General features: G+C 34.1%; 1 pseudogene; it reads right to left on the bottom strand.

The window, feature by feature from the left end:
* Positions 1–9,235: 9,235 nt before the first annotated feature.
* Positions 9,236–10,212, bottom strand: LOC126950771 (glyceraldehyde-3-phosphate dehydrogenase-like; annotated as a pseudogene).
* Between the last annotated feature and the right edge of the window lie 15,748 nt (positions 10,213–25,960).

The following is a 25,960-nucleotide window of genomic DNA, read 5'->3' as shown; positions in this document are numbered from 1 at the left end:
TCTATTTCAGTCACTCCATCAATATTTACGGAGTCCTCAGTATGGCCCAGAGGTAAATTTCTCTCCCTAATTCACTATCCCACTCTCTGAGATCATTATCTCAGTTCTTCTCTTTAAAACTTTCATCATCCCTTTCCTTTTCTACTTTCAGATGATAATCTTGTTTCTTGTATTATTCTGCTTGGCCAAAGGTAGCTTTCATTTGGAAGCCTATTCTCTTCTGTTGGAGGCAGCTGTCGTTTTGCTGGGCGCTCAGATAATTTGTGTGTGTGTGTGGGACCTGAGGGGTAGGGAGCTTTCTGATGTCTCTTCTTTTAATGATAGAAATTCTATTAGATCAGGGTCCCACTCTTATAATTTCATTTAACCTTGATTACATCCTTATATACTCTGTCTCCAAATGTAGTCACATTGGAGGTTAGGGCTTCAACATATGAGTTTTGGGTGGGGTACACAATTTTGTACATAACACTTCTTATTTCACCAAGAAAATAGAGGAAATCAGATGAGAACTGAATCATCTTTCCACTTGCACGTCTAACAACTGTCTGCATGTGTACCAAACGGTTTTCCTTCCTTTCTGTTGCAGTGCATGGCTATGCCAAGGACAACTACTGCACTGTGCACTTGATTCACTCATGCCCCCTACATACACACCTTTTGCTCAAGATTATGTCCCTTTCCCATTCTCCATCACCAATATATTCTTATTGGGTAATTCCCATTAGAATATACAGCAACTATTACAGTCCCAAACTTAAACAGAATTCTCATCCATCTTACTTAATTCTTTAATTCAATCTACAGCTCGCACTTTAAACAGTTATCTTTAGCATTTACATTGTTTGTCTGTTTATGACAGCCTTTTTAAATATTTGAATCTCACACTTTCCGAGGTGTTTTTTGTTTGTTTGTTTGTTTTTTGTTTTTGTTTTTGTTTTTTTTGAGAAAGAGTCTCACTGTGTTGCCCAGGCTGGAGTGCAGTGGTGCCGTCTCAACTCACTGCAACCTCGCGGGTTCAAGCCATCCTCCTGTCTCAGCCTCCTGAGTAGCTGGGACTACAGGTGTGTGTCACCAGGTCCAGCTAATTTTTGTATTTTTAGTAGAGATGGGGTTTCACCGTGTTTGCCAAGCTGTTCTGTATCTCCCGACCTCAAGTGATCTGCACACCTTGGCCTCCCAAAGTTCTGGGATTACAGGTGTGAGCCACCAAGCCCAGCCCTGAGTGTGTTTCTTGATGCAGTGGTTATTCTTTCTTACATACTTAGTTGCCCTCTCTTTATTTTTAGACCTTTTTTTAGGCACTATTAATTATGTAGGGTTCCAAGAAACAGTCTTTAACACTCCCCTCTTTTCTCCATCTTCACTCTGTCCATAAGTAATATCATTGCTTTAAGTATCTTTTTTTTTCTTTCTTTCTTGAGACGGAGTCTGGCTCTGTGGCTCAGGCTAGAGTGCAGTGTCACAATCTCAGCTCACTGCAACCTCCGCCTCCCGGGTTCAAGCAATTCTCTGCCTCAGCCTCCTGAGTAGCGGGGATTACAGGGTCCTGTCACCACGTCCAGCTAATTTTTGTATTTTTAGTAGAGACGGGGTTTCACCATCTTGGCCAGGCTGGTCCTCAATTCTTGACCTCGTGATCCACCCGCCTTGGCCTCTCAAAGTGCTGGGATTATAGGCGTGAGCCACTGCGCCTGGCCTTAAGTACCATTTTCGTGCTAACTCCGCAATTTATATTCCGGGACCTGACCTCACTCTTGACTCTAGCTTATACATTCAGTTGCCTACTTGATATATTGTTGAACACCTGATAGATGCCATAGCTTTGAATATTAAAGACATAGCTCCTTTTAAACTCCCAGTTTAATTCCTTCTCAAATTGATTTCTTGTTCAACATTACTCCATTAAATATATTGCTGAAGCCAAAAACATATGAGTTGTTTATGATTCTCAGTTCTTATCCTTGGAAAATTTGTTAGCCATAATTTAAAACAACTATCCTTAATCCAACCACTTGTCACTTGGTGACTACTGTCCAAGCCATATGGTTAAGTTCAAGCCATAACCATCTTGTACCTGGACCATTATCTTATCCTCTAGCTTTCTGCTTTCAGGTTCTATTCATATCATAACAGACTTTTTAAAAAAGCATTTTATTATAAAATTACTACAAAAATATAAGAAATAAGAATACAAAATAAAAGAATGCCTCCTATACTCATCAGTTGCTTTACATTTCAGGAAAATTATATTTCCTTAATATTTTTTATTTTAAGACATAGAACATTATAATTACAGCTAAGTTCCTGAAGGTATATTTTTATCTTATTGCAATTTCCTCTGTTCCCTCTAGAATTAAAACTGGTCTGACACACTCTTAAATCCTTACATATATATTTATGTATTTATAATATATGAGTATTGTGTATGTCTTCAATTTTTATGTAAATTATGTTATGCTCGAAATACCCTCTGGCAACAATTTTTGGTCTAAAAATATATTTTGAAGATGTATCCATTGTTTTATTTATAGTTCTCTCTCATTTTATCTGCTTTACAATATTTCATTATATAAATATACCATATTTTATTTGTCCATTCTCATGCAGAGAGACATTGTTTTGTATACGTATTTTTGATATTTCAAAGTGTTGCAGCATACATTATAGTATATGTTTTCTTTTCTCATATGTAAACATTTAAAAAACTACCAAATCGTTATTTAAAAATTGTAGTTTCCATTTCCACTCCCACCATCAGAGCATGAAACTTTGCTTTACTTCAAGTTCTTATTTATATATTTTATGACAACATGACATATGTATGACAGCATCCTATGGCTATCATATACATGTCATATTGTCATAAAATATATAGATGTGTTTTCTTTTTTTATGTTTTTTTAATGAATTACCATTTTGTAATCTTTGGTATTTATATTTACATTTTTTGTTTGTTTGTTTTTTTGTTTTGTTTTTTTTTGAGACGGAGTCTCGCTCTGTCGCCCAGGCTGGCGTGCAGTGGCCGGATCTCAGCTCACTGCAAGCTCCGCCTCCCGGGTTTACGCCATTCTCCTGCCTCAGCCTCCCGAGTAGCTGGGACTACAGGCGCTCGCCACCTCGCCCGCTAGTTTTTTGTATTTTTTTTAGTAGAGACGAGGTTTCACCGTGTTAGCCAGGATGGTCTCGATCTCATGACCTCGTGATCCGCCCGTCTCGGCCTCCCAAAGTGCTGGGATTACAGGCTTGAGCCACCGCGCCCGGCCTATATTTACATTTAAAAGAATTGTTATACATTCTTGATATAAGTCTTTGTCAGTTATTGTGAAATCCAGGATTTCTTTCTACGGATATCTACAATGAAATCTGCATGCATTTTAAATACACACAACCTTCCTTTTACTAATGCCATTTCTATTTGAATGATGATATGTTTCTCATTTCCATCGTTCTTCAATCCTTTGAAACTTCCCATTCTTGTATATAAGATCAAATTTCTTCTTCCCATAGAACCTTTTTTAGTATTTTTTATACAGTTTATTTTTTAGAGATGAGTTTTCTCATTTTTTGTTTTGGTCAGGGGACTTTTTTGTTATTTCCATATTAGTTGGTTGTAGAACTTTACACATTCTGTTTCATTAACCTCTGGTTTCTTATATTTCTGTTGAAGAAAACATTGTAAATGTTTTAGTGGGTTCTTTGGAGAATATATGCCTTTTTTCTTCTGGCTGTTTATGATTTTTCTCTTTATTTTTGACTTTTAGTAATTTTATTATGATATGCTCAGGTTTGATAATCTTTGCATTTAGTGTTCTTGAGCTTTACTGCTTTGAAATCTGTAGTTTGATGTCTTTCATTCATTATGGAAAATTCTTTATTATATGTCTTCAAAAATTGCCTGTATTCTGTTCTTTCAATCATCCCTCTCTGTGTCTATTTGTATAATTTTAATTCATTCTGTATTTCTCATGTTGATAATTTCTCTGTGATTTATCCCGAATATATTCTGCTAATCTATTTTTCAGATAATGCATCATATTTTTAGGTGTATCTAGTCTATTCTTGAACCCATTTATTGCATGCTTTAAATCAGTTATTTTTCTCTTTTCTAGAATTTGTAATTAATTATATTAATTAATTATATACTTTTATAGATTCCAAATCTATAGTAAAATATTTTATATTGATATATTTTTCCTAATATATAAATCATATTTATTTTAAAGTTGGTGAATGATAATCTTTATATAGCAATCACCTGTGAGTTTGTTTCTACTGTCATTTAAACGTTTTTTATTCCAATTTTTTTCTCTTATTCATATTCCAATTTTTTATTTAATTCCATACATTGTGTATGAAAAATTTTAGAGGTTTTAGAGTACATTTCTTCCTTTAGAGAGTATTTTCACTTGCTTCTGACTGACAGTATTGTAATCAATCACCATGGATTAAGTTTCTTCAAGGCTAAGTGTCAGTTTTTATTAGTCCTTATATATTTTCAGTTCATTATTATTCCTGGATATAGTCTTTCAGGTATCCCAACTAAAAACCTGCAATGTCTACTGGGGCAGTTCCAACTGAGTGTGCCTGCACTCCGTGTGTGTGTGTGTGTGTGTGTGTGTGTGTGTGTGTGTGTTATTTTTGTGGTCCTAGAAGACTGCTTAAAGCTCTGCTCAAGTTCTCCCTGCCAACAACTTCCTACCACATATTGCTAGAAAATGCTTTTAGGAGAAAGAGGGGCAGATATAAGACTTACCTTAGTGTGTTGCTATTATCTGTGGGCTCTGACCTCCTCAAATCCCAGTTCTCTTGGTAGCTCTCCAAAGCAATGTCTTTTTCTAATTTATCCAGTGTCCTTTGTTTCTCAGGAAGACTGGTAGTCTGTCACAGTCATCCTGCATTGTGTCTTTTGACTTTATTTTTATGATGTTTATTCTTTTGGCAGATTTCCTCATAAAGATATTTTGATTTATCAGCCTTCATTATTTGTTCTTCTGGTGTCCTTTGAGATACAAAACGTATTTTGTATCTCAAGATAGTCTCATTTATTTTCTTTTAAAACTTTTAAATTTTTGACTAAAATTATCTTTTTAATGGTGAGAAATATTAGCAGTGATTTTTAAAAGAAGCTCTTTACCATGAAAGGAGGGGTCTTGAACTTCATATGCATTGCATTTTTAATCATATGCATTATGCATTTATTATTGTGTATTTCATGTTTATATCTAAATATGTACATGTGTTTATTTTTCTCCATTTTGAACAACTCTTGGAGGAGGAGGGAAATGTGATTGTGAATGATGCAAAGCACAAAATCGCGAGAGTTCAAAAGCTTGCCATAAAGGTCAAGGATTTTTTCGACTCTTTTTTATGTTTTTTGCTCACAGTTGAGAGACTGAGGATATTTGAGAAAGTTATAATCCCAAAGAATGATGCATATTTGCTTATATAACATACACAAAAAATTAATAAAAATAAAGAGATCAATATTTATCTCTGTAATATGAGATATGTACTTCTTTGGGGACTGATTTGGGGAGAAAATAAATAAAAAATAAAACCAAGAGGAGGCTTTAAGGATCAAAAAGTAGAAAGGATTGAACAACAGTGGAAATGAGAAACAAATCATCACTTTAATAGAGATGATATTAGTAAGAAGAATGTGCAGATTTAAAATGGAAGCAGATTTCATTATAGAAAAAAAAATTCTTAGTTCACAGAAGCTGTTGACAGCCAGGTTATTCTGTCAAAGACAAACACAATCAGAAATTGAGAAAACATAAGAAATTGGTATTTGAAAAGAGAACTATTATTTAAGCTTCAAAAGAACAAATTAAAAGATAACCTTTCGATTGTATAGTTAAAATAGAAACTATGGACAAGAAAAGAGGTACATATTGTAAGTAAATATACGAAGGCAAGTCTGTGGACCCACCGTACAATCAAAATAAAGAAGACAAAATTGAAAGTTCCCATAACCCTGCTGAAACTGTACGTGTATGGGGAGAAATTTTAATGCCAAAGCAAACAGAGAACAAGTCTTTCAGCAATGAGAAAAGTGATAGGTTGTTTTTCTGTTGTCTCTGTAGATTTTTTTTTTTTTTTAATGTGTGGCTTGTTAATGACTAGTAAGGGTGAAACCTTATTTTGATTTTTTTCTTAACTTTTAAACTGACTTTTTATTCCTTTTTCCCGTTTTTAAATTGTGATGTTTAATTATTTCTTATTAATTGAAAAAGCTCTTAATAAAGGTAACAAAAGTAATGGCAAAAGCCACAATTCCTTTTGCACCAACCTATTAAGAATATTAAACATCTTCCTTTTGTATTTACCATAAGCCATTTCCCAAATGGTTGTCATATATTTGTATGTTTTTACAACCTGTATATTGGATATGTTTATGCTGTAAAATCTTCAGTCTTTGTATTGTCTTTAGTTATCATTATGTGTGGAAGTCCTTCCATTGGGAAAGGTAAGACAAATGTTCTCATATATTTTCTTCAACTTGTTTTAATTCTTGCATCTTTCCATGAGTATTATTTATCTATTTATGTATAAAAAACACAGCAAAACATAGCAACAGAAAGCCACCAACATTGTCTCACAGTTTCTGTGGGCAAGGAATTCAGGCATAGGTTAGGTAGGTCCTCAAGCTGTGAGCGTCTCCCAGGCTGCAGTCAAGTAGCCAGGGCTACTGTTATCTCAAAACCTGACTTTGTTCATTCATTCATTCAGCAAATTTTTATTTAGTACCTACACTCTTAAATAAATAAGAAAAATGAATGAAAAAGATGGATGTAGGCTTTCCCCCATAAAATTCACCAAATTTTTCTGATTATAGATCTACTAATCTGACAGTTCTTTCGACTTTACTTGTTAAGTATTTATAGCCAGTGCCACCCTTTTTTTCTTTTTAAAATATTGATGGTTATTTTAGAACATTTACTTTCCCATGGGAAATTTAAATATTAATGCATGTGTCTTAAAGTCACCAAAATTGAATTTTAATTAACATTGATATCCATTTATAGCTTAATAGAGGGACAATATACATAGTCCACACTATCAAGTAACAGAGTAGATCTTTTCAATGAGCCTAGTGTCCTTTATGTGTTTCAGTCAGATTTTTAGAGATCTCTAAAAATTATCTGGCAAATTTTATTTCTAATTATTTTAATGTCTTTTAATAAAGGGTTGAGGATGTACACGGCAGTTTATATTACAAACTAAAGTATTCTAAGTATTCCAATAAGGATTCTTATATTCTTATGTTATTTTAATCAGCCTTCTTAGTAAATGTTAATATTTATACATTCTAAGAGTTATTACAATGTTTATGTAGTCTTCAATCATATCAAATGCAAGAAACAATGATCTTGACACTAGTTTTTCAATTATTACACATTGCAATTTGTATTATCTTCTGAATTATTGCCCTTTCCAGAACACACAGTATATTAAATGACACCACATTTAGTATGCGGTCACACGCTGTATAACAACATTTTGGTAAGTTTATAACAGAGCTGAAAAATTTCTATGACTTAGTGACATCGTGGCATTATAGCCGTCGTAACATCGTGGTGCAACATGTTACTCACATATTTGTGGTGATACTGGTGTAAACAAACCCACTGCATTGCCAGTGGTATAACAGTACAACACATACAATTTATGTGCAGCACATAGTACTTGATAATGATAATAAAAGACTGTAAATGGCTTATGTATTTAGTACACTATACTTTTAATCACGATTTTAGAGCATACTTTTAAAATTTATCTTAAAAGAAAATTAGTGGTAGAATAGGCTCAGGCAGATTCTTCAGGAGGTGTTCCAGAAGAAGGAACTGTTATCATAGATGACAGTTATCATAGATAACAGCTCCATGTGTGTTATTGTCTGTGATGACCTTGTAGTGGGACAAGATGCGGAAGTGGATAACAGTGATACTGATGATCCTGACCCTGTGCGGACCTAGGCTAATGTGTGTATTTGTGTCCTAGTTTTTAATTTAAAAGTTTAGAGTAAAAAAAGAAGAAGAAAGCTTATAGAATAAGCATATTAAGACGGAAAATATTTTTGTACATCTGTGTAATGAGTTTGTGTTTTAAACTAAATGTTGTTACAGTAGAGTCAAAAAGTTAAAAAAAAAAAGCTTATAAAGAAGTTATAGTAAACTAAGATTAATTTATTATTGAAAAAAAGAAAAATATTTTTATATATTTGGTGTATCCTAATTGTACAGTGATAAATTCTATAGTAGTGTACAGGCCTTCATGTTCACTTACCATTCACTGACTCACCCTGAGCAACTCCAGTCCTTCTAACTCTATTCATGGTAAATGCCCTGTACAGGTGTACCATTTTTATCTTTTATACTATATTTTGAGTGTGTCTTTTCCATGTTTAGACACACAAATACTGACCATTGTGTTATAATTGCCTGCATAATTGAGCACAGTGACATGCTGTACAGGTTTTTACCCTAGAAGCTATGGGCTATACCATCTAGCCTAGGCTATATCATCTAGGTTTGTGTAAGTACACTCTGTTACTTTCTCAGAATGACAAAATTGCCTAATGATGCATTTCTCAGAATGTATTCTCATTGTTAGCAATTTGTGTTTCTAAAATTAACGTGAGTCCTTCTAGGTTATTATTATGACAAATGTTGTCCATTGAATTCTAATAGATAATTTAAAACAGCATTTTAAGAAACTATCCATTATTTCTAGTCTTCTAAAAAATTATTCTTAGAAATTGATGAAAATTTTAGAAGTATCTTTTATATTTTTAGGTAACATCCTTATTGTTATCAATAAAAATATTTTCACATAATAAACTAATTTAAGATATTTAATCATTAAACAAGCTTCACACTTTAAAAATAACCCCAATGTATAATGAAATGTGATTTTAGTATAGTCTTACATTAATTTTTGGCAGTGTGTTATTTTTAATTTTTGTTTCTTTATTTTAAGTGAAATTGGCTATACTTTTCTTTTTTTTTTTTTTTGTTTTTTTGTTTTTTTGTTTTTTATTTTTACGTGAGCACAGGGGACTTTATTGATGGTAACCGACAAGGTGGGGCTCCCTAGGCCCCTCCCTCTTCAGGGGGTCTGCATGGAAATTGTGAGGAAGGGAGATTCTCAGTGTGGTGGGGACTGAGAACAGCAGGGAACTCCCCAGCAGCTGAAGGCCTCTCTCTTCTTCTTGCACTCTCATTGGGGCTGGTGGTCTGGGGGTCTTACTTCTTGGAGGCCATGTGGGTTATGAGGTTCACCACCCTGTTGCTGTAACCAAATGTATTGTCATATCAGGAAATGAGCTTGACAAAGTGGTCGTTGGGGGCAATGCCAGCCCCAGAATCAAAGGTGGAAGAGTGATTGTCACTATTAAAATCAGGGGAGATGACTTGGTGCTCAGTGTAGCCCAGGATGCCCTTGAGGGAGCCTTCTGATGCCTGCTTCATCACCTACTTGGTGTCACCATATTTGGCAGGTTTTTCCAGATGGCAGGTCAGGTCCATGACTGACACGTTGGCAGTGGGGACGTGGAAGGCCATGCCATGAAGCTTCCCATTCAGGTCAGGGATGACCTTGCCTACACCTTTGGTAGAGCCAGTAGATGCAGGGATGATGTTCTGGAGAGTCCACAACCGTCATGCCACAGTTTCCCAGAGGGGCCATCTACAGTCTTCTGGATGGCAGTGATGGCAAGGACTGCAGACATGAGTCCTTCCATGATACCAAAGTTATTATGGATGACCTTGGCCAGAGGCGCTAAGCAGTTGGTGGTACAGGATGCATTGCTGACAACCTTGAGGCTGTTATCCTACTTCTCATGGTTCATGACCACAATGAACATGGGGGCATCAGCAGAGGGGGCAGAGATGATGACCCTTTTGGCTCTCCCCTTCAAGTGAGCCCCAGCCTTCTCCATGGTGGTGAAGAAACTAGTGGACTCCACTATGTACTCAGTACAGCATCACCCCGTTTGATTTTGGTGGGATCTTGATCCTGGAGGATGATGATGGCATTTCCATTGATGACAAGCTTCCCATTCTTGATGCCGCCATGGAATTTGCCATGGGGAGAATCATACTGGAACATGTAGACCATGTGGTAGAAGTCAATGAGGGAGTCATTGATGGCGACAATATTCACTTTCCCAGAGTTAAAAGCAGTTCTGGTGACCAGGTGCCCCATACGGCCAAATCCATTGACTCAGGCCTTTACTTCCACCGTGGTGTCTCAGGGATGCCGATGGCGCTGCACAAGAAGATGCAGCTGTCTGCTGAACTGGAGGAGCAGAGAGCCTGTTATTTTCATGTTGAGCTATTTTATGTTAATTTTATTAAGTTATATTAGTATAAAATGTTAATTTTTAAAAATACATATTTTTCTAGGCTTTGGAATGCTTAAGTATAATAAAAGTTATTTGGTTCTTTGACTTTTGAAAGAAAACACACTGTTTTTGGAGGCAGTACTCTGATGCAATTTTCAAGGTCCTCTGCATTTATGACGGTGTTCGGGTATTTTAATTTATAGGCCAGTTTTGTTCCTTTATATTTAACATAAAATCATCTATTTTTTCTAGGTTTTTAAATATTTTTCTAGGCTTGAAGTTGATTACCTCACATTTTAAATATCTTGTAAAAATTATTGTTTATCTCCTCTTTTTCAATAGTTTTTCATTTAAAAACACTTTTCTTATTTCCAATATTATCTCTTTGCAGTTTTCTTTTTGACTTGACTACACTTACTAGGTATATGTGGATAATATTAGTATCTTCTAAGTAAATCTTAAATTTCTTTATAAAAAATAGTGAAGCTTCCATTTTTCTTATTTGATTACTTTCTAATAGCTAGAGTTTTAATTCCTACTTTTTGCTTTTTTGTTTTCTTTGGCACTATTTCTCTGATATCTTTAGTCACTCACTCCAGTAATTATTTTTTTTTTTGCATGCATAACTGTGAATATTCAAGGTACACCACATTTTGTACTAAGTACAATATTGGCTGAACACCATAAAATAAAGTATAGTGTTTTTGTTGTAATTGTTTTCTAAATGGACTATAATTGCAATTTAATTTCCTTTTAAACCTAATATTTAAGGAAATGTTCTGTATTACCCATTTTTAAAAATTTTAAGATGTTAATTTTTAGTGTTATAGACCGGTGGTTGTAGAGTGTGACCTCTTTTAAATTTCTACTTTTAAAATTTGTTTAGAATTTCTTTGTGCTCTGCAAAGTAATACAGCTTTGTAAATGTTCTGCAGACACTGGAGATTAAAGAATATCCTCAGCTTATAGATTACAAATTTGAGTATATGGCTATAAAATCAAGAATATAAATTATGTTATTCTGATTGTATAAGTTAGTAGGCTTAAATATGTTTACATTCATGGCATAGCTTTACATGACAGAAAATTTGGCAGTACACTTAAATAAATAAGAGATTAGAATCACTATGTAACAAATCAGCCTTAATAACTACAACTTCACCATTTATTTGACAATATATACCATATTTATACAAAAATTGATTTTAATCGATAAGATTTATTGAATGCATATTGTATGTTGGCACAAATTGATGCTCTTTACCTGCATATAATATGTATAACACGCTTATTAGCTCTGTCTTAAATATGAAAAAAATGAGGCATAAAGCTTAAACATGGTGTTCTGTTAGTCTTAAAATAGTATAATGGTAATATTATTTGTAGTTTTCTGCTAAAATGGAGAGTTACTTATATAAGAGATAACTGGGGAAAAATAAGCGATGTTATAAATTTTGCAGAGCTAAAAAGTGTGATTTCATTCATTTACTTTTGATACAACATTTATTGAGTGTTTATTATGAACCAGGCGTTGTATTAGGTCTTATAGAAATAAAATTAATTTAAAAGCATTCCCACTATCACTGACAATACAGAACATATAATAAAAGAGAAATTTTTGCTCTTATTTACTAAGTTTGTTGAAAAAGAAAATTGCAATTGAGAAGGTAGAAGTACAACAACATAATCAATTCCCTCCCTCTGCTCCACTCCTTTGTAAAAAGTTAAATAAACTAAGTTCAGCTCTCTATCTTTCTGTCTTTCTCTCTCTCATACATACACATTCACCTTCTTGACTGCTTTTCAAGTAACTGTGTAATGGGTTATGTGAAAATTGAAACACATTTAATAAAAAATAGCACATGTCAGTAGCTTCACACAGCTAAAGGTCAATTAATGATATGCATCTCCCGGCTTGCCCTCTGATAACACTTTGCTATCAGGTGGTACAAAGTAACAGTGTTCTATAAAATGTTTATTAGTGGTTGGCACTCATTCATAAACCACTTTTTGTAACTTTGGTGAATTATCCGGTCTCTATTCAGAGACCTCAGAGAGCTGCACCCCAATGTTGATGCTATGATTTTCTGAGGGCAGAATCAGCCAAAATGGACCAGGTAAGTCTTTCACAAAATGAGATGCATTGGACCAGGTAGCAATGTAGAGGACAAGATAATTTTGTTAGATAATGTAAGTACTTCTCTGATGCTCCTGGTCTTGTTGAAATTTTATACCTCGACGTAAAGGTTGTGGTACCTGTACAGTCTCTATGGGTAATCAAAGCTTTTGAACACCTCTCACTTTGCTAAAGAAATTATTTTTATCATTTGTGTAAGGATAACAAAACAAAGAACAGGCAAATGTTGTCCTCTGGTATAGACGACAACAATGTTTGAAATGTTCAGGATAACAATGCTTGGGCTGTGGATTTCAAAGGGTCTTCAAATAATGAGTGCCCCTAGGGTATGGATTAAAGTTGCCTTCTATACAAAATACCATGCATGTGTTAAAGAAAATTATTGTATAAATGGGCTAACTGGAAGGAAAACAGGTTAATTAATTTCAAGACACTCTCTGCTTTTAGTTGGCTTCAATAGTTGTCCAAACAGTGTGATAGAAAAATGGGAAAAAATTGTCATTGGTTCAAGTGATTATATCATCTATTTCAGTAAGAGAAACAGAGGAAATAACAAGCTTCTCTTCCTTCTTGATTAACAACGATTTGTCAGATAGACTGATATTTTTAGTAAGCCAATTAGAAAAAAATGTTGAAACTCTAAGCTGTTCATGTTGAAATTTATACAATAGAAATACAAAATTAGAGATGAAAGTGAATGGCAGAAAAACAGCAACAACTCGTCTGTACGGTCAAGTAAATCCAACAGAAACATGTATCAACTCAACTTTCCTTTGGCTTTCGTCTTCCAAAATGTCCATGAACACTCCACAGCCATTCTTCAAGCAGGGAAAGATGGTAGCAAGACATTCAAAGTGCAAAGGGAGAATGGTTTTATATTATCATGGCTAAATATTTTGTTATTGTTGTTCATTTTTTAGTTTTGAAATCTTATAAATGCATGTCATCATGTAATCACATTGACATGGGCCTTCCCGGGCCCTTGGGAGGGGATGATGTAACTGACGGGTCCAAAAACTAAGGTTTATACTTTCATGGTAAATCTTTCTGGGTCTGAATTTGAAAAGTGTTCATAATGGTCTCTAGCTATTAGTTTTACTGTAGTCTGTGATAAAAAACATTACTGCTGGTTGTTTAAATATTTTTATTGTACATAGAAAAATATCTTTACAATAAAGAATTATTGCTTATAGGTATCCTTTTTACACACACACACATACACACACATATGCATATATTCAAGAGTGAAATTTCTTAAATGCATAGAGTATAGAGTATGAAGTAAGCATTTTTTTCTTCCTAGTATCCACATTAGGCATTATGCAGTTTATATCCAAAGAGGATGAAATAGATATTGATGGAATAGCTTAATAGACAAAGTAGCTAGAAAGAAATTTTCTAAAGAAATTTCTGTAACATCCATAACAAGTTGCAATTTATAGATAGTTTTTAATAGATATTCTACTTTTATTGAAGTCATTGGTTAATTTTGCCCAATGTACATACTGTTCACTCAGAGAAGTATTTTCAGAATTGTTTTTGTAATTTTCTGAATAATGCTAGCTCCCTTTTTAAAATGACTTGAAAATGCTCTTGAGTTATTCCTCTTTTCCCCCTTGTATATGCTAAGTATAGTTAAAAGCAATGGTTTCTATACTTTAAATAAATGTTTTACAATATTTTAAACATTTTCACTTATGAAGTTGAATTAAACATATAAAAAAATTTCTTACAGCTTAGGCTGGGATGCTGATGCTTCTCAGGAGTGAAGAATTTTAGTTTGGGTTTCTCATTCCCTATTTTGTTTGGACTCAGCAGTGTAGTGGGTGAGATCTATTTAAAACAATTTTGGGAGTGTAATAGATTCGATTATTGGTGCCAATACCTTACCCTTTCATGCTTCCATACTTTTCCCTACAGTTCATCATAGCTTGCCTCTTGACTTTTTGTCTGAGCATGTGTATTAGTTTTCTGGGGCTGCAGTAACAAAATGCCATAAGCTGGGTGACTTAAATGATGGATATTTATGTTCTTACAATTCTGGTGTCTGGAATTCTGAAATTAAAGTGATGGCAAGATTGGTTCCTTCTGAGGGCTGTGAAGGAGAAACAGTTCCATCCTTCTCTCCTACCTTAACCAATTGAACCACAGCTATCTTGGAGATATGTGAGCAGAAACAAATGTTGCTTTCAGGTACTTAGTTTGAACATGGTTTGTGATTTGGCAATTTTTAGCAATACTTAACTGATACAGTTAGTATCTAAATTGTTTTCTTACTAAGTTTATTAGCTGTCGTGATATTAAAAAAATATGTATTTTATTTTAGTATGATGAATGCTACTTTTTTATTGCACTATATATTTAAAGACATTTTATCTCTCTCTTCTTTTTTTAAATTAATTAATTTATTTATTTTTATTATTATTATACTTTAAGTTCTAGGGTACGTGTGCATAACGTGCAGGTTTGTTACATATGTATACTTGTGCCATGTTGCTGTGCTGCACCCATCAACTCGTCAGCACCCATCAACTCGTCATTTACATCAGGTATAACTCCCAATGCAATCCCTCCCCCCTCCCCCCTCCCCATGATAGGCCCCAGTGTGTGATGTTCCCCTTCCCGAGTCCAAGTGATCTCATTGTTCAGTTCCCACCTATGAGTGAGAACATGCGGTGTTTGGTTTTCTGTTCTTGTGATAGTTTGCTAAGAATGATGGTTTCCAGCTGCATCCATGTCCCTACAAAGGACACAAACTCATCCTTTTTTATGGCTGCATAGTATTCCATGGTGTATATGTGCCACATTTTCTTAATCCAGTCTGTCACTGATGGACATTTGGGTTGATTCCAAGTCTTTGCTATTGTGAATAGTGCCGCAATAAACATACATATGCATGTGTAAAGACATTTTAATAAAATTTGTAAAAATTAAAAGCAATAACAAAAAATATGGAGGACTACCTTTTTCAGCTTTACTTATCTAAAACCTTTTTAAAGAGAAAGGAGATATGGTTATGATTTACAGAGTTCACAAATATTTTTATTTTGTTATAATCCTCTCACTTGTACTATAAATCTGTTCATCCTAAACAAAAGAGTAAATACCTAGATAGTAGATATTTTGTTAGCTAATCTACCCAACTCATTTCTACTTGGCAGAATCTAGAATTCTGAAAAGTAGAGGAATGTAGAATATTTAAGAAGTTAAAACAGGCTGTGGTAGGCTAGCTTGTCTTTCGGGGATACAGATCTTTGAAGAGATATGTGTAAAGCTAGCATTCAGATGGAATGGTTTTTCATCCGTAGACCAACCTTGTCCTCTTGAGTCATCCTAGCTAGAATATTTGTGGATGTTTTTTACATGAATCTGTGGAAGAGAAAACATGAGTATTAACTATAAGTTAGGATAAGGTATTAAACACAACTGCAATGGGTACTCACTCTGCTGAAAGGAAACAACCATAAAGTGATACATTTTTATCCAAGAATTTGCTCCTCTCCATAGAGATGGCTAGAGATATCAGTTCCAAATTCATGAAATCACAGATTAATTTAAGTTCAACATGAAATGAGTATAAATGCAAATTATATTTATATTATTACCTATGAAAATTTTTATCTATTTATTATTATCAGTTTCTGGTTTGAATACTAGAAACACAGATAAACCAAAACCCATATTGTTTTTCGTGTGTGTGTTTCAGTAGGGCTTCACATGAGCAAATTCAACTAGCCCTTATAAATCTTCTTTATGAATCTTGCTTTATGAATCTGGCTGCTCAAATTTGGGTGCATATGTATTTAGCATCCTAAGATGTTAAGTCTTCTTGTTGAATTGAACCCTTTACCATTATGTTATACCCATATTTGTTCTTTTTCATTGTTGTTGGTTTAATGTCTGTTTTATCTGAAATAAGATTAGAACCCCCTGCTCATTTTTCTTTTTTGTTTGCTTGACAGATATTTCTTCCTCCCTTTACTTTGAGCCTAAGGATGTCATTGTATGTGAGATAGGTCTCTTGAAGATAGCATACAATTGAGTGTTGCTTCTTCATCAAACTTGGTACTCTGTGTCTTTTAAGTAGGGCCTTCAGCCCATTTACAGTCAAGGTAAGTATTGATAAGTGAGAATTTCTTCCTATCGTCATGTTGTTAGCTGATTGTATTGTAGACTTGATTGTATATAGTTGCTTTATAGTGTCAGTGTGCTATGTATTTAGGTGTGTTTTTGTGTTGACAGGTAATGGTCTTTTGTTTCCATGTTTACTACTCCCTTAAGGACTTCTTTTAAGGTAAGTCTGGTGTTAATGAATTCCCTTAGCCTTTGCTTCTTTGGAAATAATTTTATTTCTCCATTGCTAATAAGCTTAGTTTGGCTGGATGTGAAATTCTTGGTTGAAATTTCTCTTTTATGAGGATGGTGAATATCGGCCCCCAATCTCTTCCGACTTGCAAGGTTTCTGCTGAGAAGTCTGCTGTTAGTCTGATAGTCTTCCCTGTGTACATGACCTCCCCCTTCTCTCTAGCTGCCTTTAAGACTTTTTCTTTTGTGTTGACTTTGAAGAACCCATTGAATATGTGTCTTGAGGATGGTCAATCTCATGACTATGTGTCTTGAGGTATAGTATCTTGCAGGGGTTCTCTGAATTTCCTGAATTGGTATGTTGACTTCTCTAGCGAGGTCAACCTCTAAGAGGTTGGGGAAATCTTCATGGACAATATCTTTAAATATGTTTTCCAAACTGTTTGCTGTCTCTCCATCTCATTCAGGAATGCCATTTAGTTTTATGTTTAGTCTGTTTATATAATTTCATATTTCTTGCAGGTTTTGTTCATTTCTTAAAAGTCTTTTTTTCTGCCTGTGTTGATTTGAAGGAGCAGTCTTCAAGCTCTGAGTTTTATTCTTCAACTTGATTGATTCTGTTATTAATATTTCCAAATGCATTCTGAAATACGTGTAGTGAATTTTTCATTTTCAGAAGTTCAGTTTTGTTCTTTCTTAAAATGATTATATTATCTTTTAACTCTTGGACCACTTTACTTTTTTCCTTGAATTTGACTGCAACCTTCTGCATGTCAAGCTTGCTTGCCATCTAGATTCTGAATTCTATGTCTGTCTCTTCAGCCATTTCAGTTTGTTTAAGGACCTTTTCTGGAGAGCTTCAGGTTCATTTAGAAGAAATGGGGCACTCTGGCTTTTAGAGTTGCCAGAGTTCTTGCACTGGTTCTTTCTCATCTGCGTGGGCTGATGTTTCTTTCTTATTTATTTATTTATTTAATATACTTTTAAGTTCTAGGGTACATGTGCACAAGGTGCAGGTTTGTTACATATGTATACTTGTGCCATGTTAATGTGCTGCAACCATCAACTCGTCAGCACCCATCAACTTGTCATTTACATCAGGTATAACTCCCAATGCCATCCCTCCCCTCTACCCCCTCCCTATAATAGGCCCCGGTGTGTGATGTTCCCCTTCCAGAGTCCAAGTGATCTCTTGTTCAATTCCCACCTATAAGTGAGAACTTGTGGTGTTTGTTTTTCTGTTCTTGTGATAGCTTGTTGACAATGATGGTTTCCAGCTGCATCCATGTCCCTACAGAGGACACGAACTCATCTTTTTTTATGGCTGCATAGTATTCCATGGTGTATATGTGCCACATTTTCTTAATCCAGTCTGTCACTGATGGACATTTGGGTTGATTCCAAGTCTTTGCTATTGTGAATAGTGCCACCATAAACATACGTGTGCATGTGTCTTTATAGCAGCATGATATATAATCCATACCCAGTAATGGGATGGCTGAGTCATATGGTGTTTCTAGTTCTAGATCCTTGAGGAATCGCTATACTGTTTTCCACAATGGTTGAACCAGTTTACAATCCCACCAACAGTGTAAAAGTGTTCCTATTTCTCCACATCCTCTCCAGCACCTGTTGTTTCCTGACTTTTTAATGATCGCCATTCTAACTGGTGTGAGATGGTATCTCATTGTGGTTTTGATTTGCATTTCTCTGATGGCCAGTGATGATGAGCATTTTTTCATGTGCCTGTTGGCTGTATGCATGTCTTCTTTTGAGAAATGTCTATTTCTAAGCAAAAGTTTACAAAACATTAAGAGAACATTTTTCTTTTTCCTTGGGCCCTCATTGGCTTATAGAAATATCCAGCTGTTAGAAGGGATCATTCTCAGTAAACTAACACAGGAACAGAAAACCAAACCCCGCATGTTTTCACTTATAAGCAGGAGTTGAAGAATGAGAACGCATGGACACAGGGAGGGGAACGTCACACAGTGGAACCTGTCGGGGAGTCGGGGCCAAGGGAGGGAGAGTATTAGGACAAATATCTAATGCATACAGGGATTAAAACCTAGATGATGGGTGGATATGTGCAGCAAACGACCATGGCACATGAATACGTATGCAACAAACCTGCACGTTCTGCACATATATCCCAGAACTTAATAAAATAAAATAAAAATGGAAAAGGAAAAAAAATTCAGCTGTTAAGGACCAATGGAGTCATGCTTTCTTTCAAATGCATCATACACTGTTTTCTTTCATTGAATAAAAAGTTATATACACAAACACAAAAAAGGAGTAAAAACAACCACCTCATAATGGTTATATCAATTTACATTCCTGCCATCAGTGCATGTGGGTTTATTGTGAATATAGTTAATAATATTGTGTTGTTTACTTGAAATTTGTTAAGGGAGTAGATGTTTAGTGTTCCCACACACACACACTCACACACACACCCCACAGTTGTAACTATGTGTACTTATAGATTTGCTCATTAATTTGTTTTTGGTAATTATTCATGATATGTATGTATACTAAAACATTACATAGTACATCTTGAATATATACAATTCTTATATATCAGTTATACCTCAATAAAGCTAGAAAAAAATAAATAAAATGAAATACAAGTCAAAATAAATAAATAAATAAAAACGTGTCCTATCTTCAAAGTTAAAAATGAATTCTAAATGAAAAAACAAACCAAAGTAACACAGAAAACAGCCACCTACCTTGCAGTGGGTGTCCTGATGGAATGCCTTTTTTTTTCTTTAATAAATCCCTACTTCAGTTAGGTTCATCTCAAACATTAGAGATGTTTCAGTAACACAGACCTTCACAAGAGAATAGTAAGAGGTTTCTTACTTTTCTGAAAATGTGGTTACTCTTTCTTTTTAAAATTTAATAGAGAGAAGTGAATACAGAATGCTGGTAGAAGGAAACCAGACATTCTATTGTAAAAATATTTTCACAATACATTAGCTCTAAACTATCTCAATCTCTCCCCAACCATTTAACAAAAAATAAAAGAGTCAATTTTCAAATTAAAAAAAAAAAAAAAAAAAAAAAAAAAAAAAAACACCATCAACTACTAGTCATTATCTGTTTATCTGAGTCAGCTTCTTTTGTCAATGTGTTTGCTTTTCATTTTCTGGAGTTATTCTCACGATTTTCTCCTATTTTAACCTTGGAGATGAAGAGACAACCTCCAAGGAACAACAACAGGAACTGTTCTTTTTATAACTATTTTTATTTCTTTGTTTCCATTTGCTTCTCATTAGTGTGAGGAGCTTTGAAAGGCATAGGAAATCTCTATGTATACCCTAAATGTCAGTAGAGAGATCTTACATCTTGTCTTAATGAGTCAGGGGACATTTAAACACTTCACTCTTATCCAACTTAGCCCCAGACTACATGGAAAAAGGGCAGTCACAAAATCATCAAATCCCCTAAGGCTGTGAAACCTATATTTTCATGAATATATTTAAGAAATAAGTAGAATTAAGGAAAAAAAGATGGTGGGTAACAGCCATGACACAGACAATTTATTTTATGAGAAATGCCCATACTGAATATGCTTTATTTAAAAGATTAATCATATGTATAAATATACTAGAACAGAAAAGAAACACTTACTTTTCTCCATTTGTCAGATACACTGATTTTTTTGTACATTAGAGCAAATTAAAAGTATAAGTGCTTAATGAAGGCATTTTACGAAACAAAGTTAGATGCACATGGCAGTAAGTTAAGTTTCAATCTCACAGAAACTGATTTTTTAAAACAAATCCTTTGGGCTACATTTTAATATATAGGCTCTCAGCCTGGCAAGATCACTTCAAAATTTGATACAAATCAGCACATTCAGAAAATTAGGAAGTAAATAACTTGGTTTTAAATAGTTCAAGACATTATTTCATATCTTAAGCAAAAAATAAAAATAAAACAGCTGAGCTTAAAATTTGGCAGGCACTCAGTCCTTAATCTAGAATATTTACCATATTTAAAACATAAATTAAATTTCTTGCATCTGGATACATTATAAGGAACTGGATGGAATCCTAATGTAACTTCTCTGGGAACAAATGAATTCCCCAACCAACTAAATCAGCCAAATGATTTTTTTATAGATTTATCTTTGTTAATAAGGCAAAACAAGCACTTTCCAAGTGTAGTGTATGATTTGTTGCTACACAATTTTTTCCTACAACTTCTTACTCTTGCCCGCACAGCAATGTGTAAGCATTGAAGGTCCTACAGGAAAAGCTTTCTCTTTATCTTATAAATGACCGACTGGTATATGCACAGAGATAAATCTCAGCATCTGCCCTAGAACTTAGGACACCAACATATCTCTCTGACAGAAACTTTTAACTTATTTACAAAGATAGATGAGAAAGTGAAGTAGGTATAGCAGAATAGAAAGTTCAAGGCCCGTGTTATACTAACTCATTGAAACAAAGCAATATCTTCTCTATATCTCTTTACTTTTGGAAGGGAATTTGCTGTTTTTTAAATTGACGTTTTTTGTGCATGTAATTATCCAATCAACACCCTTAGAGAGCCAAGAAATATAAAAATATCAATAATACCATTTTCATGCTGTATTAGTCAATTTTTATGCTGTTGATAAAGACATACCCAAGTCTGGATAATCTGTTAGGAAAAGAGGTTTAATGGACTCACAGTTCCACGTGGCTCGGGGGCCCTTACAATCATGGCAGAAGGTGAAAGGGATGTCTTCAACAGTGGCAGAGAAGAAAGAATGAGAGTCAAGGGAAAGAGGAAACCCCTTATTAAATCATCAGATCTCATGAGGCTTATTCACTACAATGAGAACAGTATGGGAAATACCTCTCCTATGATTCAATTATTTCCCACTGGGTCCCTCCCACAACACGTAGGAATTATGGGAGCTACAATTCAAGATAATATTTGGGTAGGAACACAGCCAAATCATATCACATGCATTAGATGCATAAATAAAAATAAAATATTGTAAAAACAAAGATTCCGATAAATGGCTACCTTTAAGCAGAGATTGTGGAAATGTACACAGTAGTCTTACTGTATGGTAATTTAATAAATAAAACATGCTAGAATTTTATGTAGTATTTGCATATATAATTCCATATATACTGTATCTTAGTAAAATAATTGTGAACATATGCAACCATAGAACTGCTGTGATATCCATTGAGGGGAGATGTGTGGTGTGTGTGTGTGTGTATGTGTGTATAATGTGTGGAAAATTATATATATGTATATATAGTATGTATTTGCATATAATGGGTAATTATATTTATCTATATATAAAATGGGGAAATTATAAACAACCTAAAAGCACAAACACATGGAATTGATTCAAAAAATCACAAAACATAAATAACGAACTTTAAATTATGAAAGACAGCAGTTTCCCAAACTTCTTAGCCGCTGTATTCCCCCCACCCTATGAAATTGCCTGTAGTGCTCAATTCTCTACCTAAGGATGCCACTCGTTTTTCCCTACCACAAAGCACTATGAAGCACTTCCATGGAACCCAGGGGCGTGATGAAACTCTATTGGTGAATCGCTGTTATAGAACACAATTTAATAAGTCTGTATCTACTCAAAATATGTGACTTCAACAAATGAAACACAAGTTACAAACAACAAAAACATGTACAGACAGTTCCCAACTTATGAAAGCTTGATTTGCGCTTTTTTGACTTTATGATGATTATGAAAAAGTGATATGTGTGTCTCAACACACATGAAAGTATTCAATGAATTACAAAATATATATAATATTTTATTATTAAACAATATTTGTGTTATACGATTTTGCTCAAATATAGGCTAATGTAAATGTTCTGGGCACATTTAAGGTAGGCTAAGCTAAGCTATGATGTTGGTAGGTCAGGTGTATTAAATACATTTTTGGTTTTAGATATTTTACACTTACAATGGGTTTATCAAGATATAACCTCATCATAAGTTGAGAACCATCTGTGTATATGTATATCTTTAGAAAAAAGACTGAATACTTAGGCTAAAACAATTAATAGGAGGTGACTCTTCTTTTACGACCTTTGCAAGTTTTTGCATTCAATTTTTTCTCAACTGTCACCTTCTTGGTAGGCCTTCCTAGATTATCCTATTTATTGTTTTATTTATTTATTTATTTAGTATTGTTTCTTTTTCAACTTTTAGTTTATAATGAGGGTACCTATGCAAGTTCATTACAAAGGTACATTATGTGATACTGAGTTTTGGGGTATGACTAAATCTGTCATCCAAGAAATGAGCATAGTACCCAATAGGTAGCTTTGCAGCCCTTGGTCCGTCCCCTCCCACTTGCCCCCTCTCGTGGTCTCCAGTGTCGATTGTGCCCATCTTTATGTCCATGTGTACCCAATGTTTATCTACCACTTATAAGCGACAACATGCCATACATGGTTTTCAGTTTCTGCTAATTTCACTTAAGATAATGGCCTCCAGCTGTATATAAGTTACTGCAAATGACATGATTTCACTGTCTTTTATGGCGGTATAGTATTCCATGGTGTATATAGACCATCTTTTCTTTGTCTAACCCGCCATTGATGGGCACCTGGGTTGACTCCATGTTTAACATACAGATGCATATATCCTTTTGGTAGAATTATTTATTTGGGGTATATAATCAGTAATGGGATTGCTGAGTTGAAGGGTAGTACAATCCTTAGTTCTTTGCAGCATCTCCAAACTGCTCTCCACAGTAGCAGTATTAATTTCATTCCCACCAACAGTGTATAAGTGTACCCTTTTCTCTGCAGCCTTACCAATATCTTGTGACTTTTTAATAGTAGCCATTCTGACTAGTGTGAGATGATACCTTATTATAGTTTTGATTTGCATTTCTCTGATGATTAGAGATGATGGAGCATGGAGCATGTTTTCATGTTTGTTGGCTACTTATAAGTCTTCTTTTGAGAAGTGTCTGTTCGTATTTTTTGACCTGTTTTAATGGGATGATATGATTTTCTTTGTTGAATTAAGTTCGTTGTAGATTCTGGATACTAGACTTTTGTTAAATGTATAGTTTGCAATTTTTTTTTCCATTCTGTAGATTATCTGTTCACTGTTTATAGTTTCTTTTGCTGTACAGAAGCTCTTTAATCTAATTAGGTCCTACTTACCAATTTTGGGGGTTTTTGTGCAGTTCAGGTAACCCTATTTAAAAGTACACCCACAGCCAGTATTTCTGACCTATTTAATCTACTCTATTTTCTTATTTTCCCCATAACGCCTAGTATATTTTTATCTTACCATATGATTTACTTACTGATTTTTTTAATATGTGTTGTTTTACTCCACCATGGTAGAATGTAAACCCCATAAAGGAAGCAAAATATTTTGATCACTGGTGTATTTTGTGTGCCCAGCAGTGCCTGATACATAGTAAGACATTAAATAATTAGTTAACAAAAGTTTATTCATTCTTTATGAATATTCTTTAATATATTAATTTTATTTAAAATAACTTTTTTTTCTTTGAATTATCTTTGTTTGGAATTCATAGAAAGTCCCTGGTTCTAGGAAATTCAAGGAGACTTGGTTACTTTTGAAGCCATGACTTAAAGGATAACATCTAAACATCATTGCAGCATCACAGAATTGCTGCAGAGTTATTTATTTAGTTTATATAAAATAAATATACAACTTAAAACACTTTAACTATAATTTGGCTTTAGGATGAAAATCATTATGAATCTTTTCCTAATCGTTTAGGAATAATGTAATAGAATAGTGTAACTGTATGAGGAATAAAATGCTAGGCCATTGATCTCAAGATCATTATTAGGTAATAAAAAGTATTCTTCAGTGATGATGAGAAAGAATACATGTTAAAAGTTAGCCATAGAGAAAATTATTATTTTTCATAGAGTGTCCATATGCCTAAATTCTCACATTACAGTCCTAAAGACATTAATTTGTTAGACTAGCATTTGCATTTATTCTAAGTTAATCGTTATTTTAAGTAGAGTGTGTGTAGAAAACTAACCATTTCAAATTGAGACAAAGGACAAGAGACTGTCACATCCACCTAAACAATAAGGAAATATTCAATAAGCATTTTTAAACTCATCAGAGCTGAAGATAAAAATAAAGTCAAAAATGAACAAAATTCCAAAGTAGTACAATCCTTATTAGGTGAGAAAAATGAATGGCCTTATATTTCCCTAGGGAGATATGGTGGAAAGAGAAATAAATCTGACAGAGATTTTGTAGGAGTAAGGGGGGAAATGCAAAAACTTTTATTTTGTTAAATTTTTAGTATGATACATTTTCAAACTTAAAGAAAACCTGCGATAATAGTACAAAGAACTTCTGTCTCTCCTTAGATTGATCTTTTGTTTATATTTTACTTCATTTGCTTTATCATCTGCTCTCTCTCCTCCTGATCTATCTATCTATTTACATATGTATTTTTTCCTGAAATATTTTAGAGTAAATTAGAGGCATTTACCTGAAATAATCCAGTGTGAATTTCTTAAGAATATGAACATTTCATTAAATAACCACAGTCTAGTCAACAAAATTAGTATAATTATCAAAATCAAAATAGCCATTCTATAGTTAACCTTGATAAAATTATACTACCTAACCCACAGTACATATTCAGATTTTTGTCAGTTTTTCTAATAATGTTCCTTGCAGTATTTTTCTTCCCTAGTCCGTGCTATGTATTGCCTTTAATTTTCATGTCCCTTTATTTTTCTTTACCCCAGAATAGTTTCTCCGTCTTTGTGTGTGTGTATTCCTTAATGTTGACATTTTTAAAGAGTAAGGCCAGGTGTTTATTTGTTTTGCATAATATTTCTTTATTTACCTTTGCTGATATTTCCTCATGATTAGACCCAAGTTAAGCAACTTGTTAGAATACATCACATCAGAAGGCACATGATATCACCTTGATTTAATAGTGGTTATGTCAGTATTGACCAATTAGTTATGAGCCATGTTTCTGAGAACCTGTAGACAAGAATGACAGATTTTATTCTGATGAAATCCAGAAGCAGAGACCAGAGTCCTTCTTTTCCACATTTGTTCTCCCTGGCTTTTCATCAAGAACACAACAGTACACAGGAAGTCAAGGCAGGGCTGGAAAGCAGATGAATCTCTCCAGAATCTAGTG

This window comes from Macaca thibetana, chromosome 3 (assembly GCF_024542745.1).
Source record: "Macaca thibetana thibetana isolate TM-01 chromosome 3, ASM2454274v1, whole genome shotgun sequence".
In the NCBI taxonomy this organism is placed as follows: domain Eukaryota; kingdom Metazoa; phylum Chordata; class Mammalia; order Primates; family Cercopithecidae; genus Macaca; species Macaca thibetana.
This window is presented reverse-complemented; position numbering and strand designations above follow the sequence as displayed.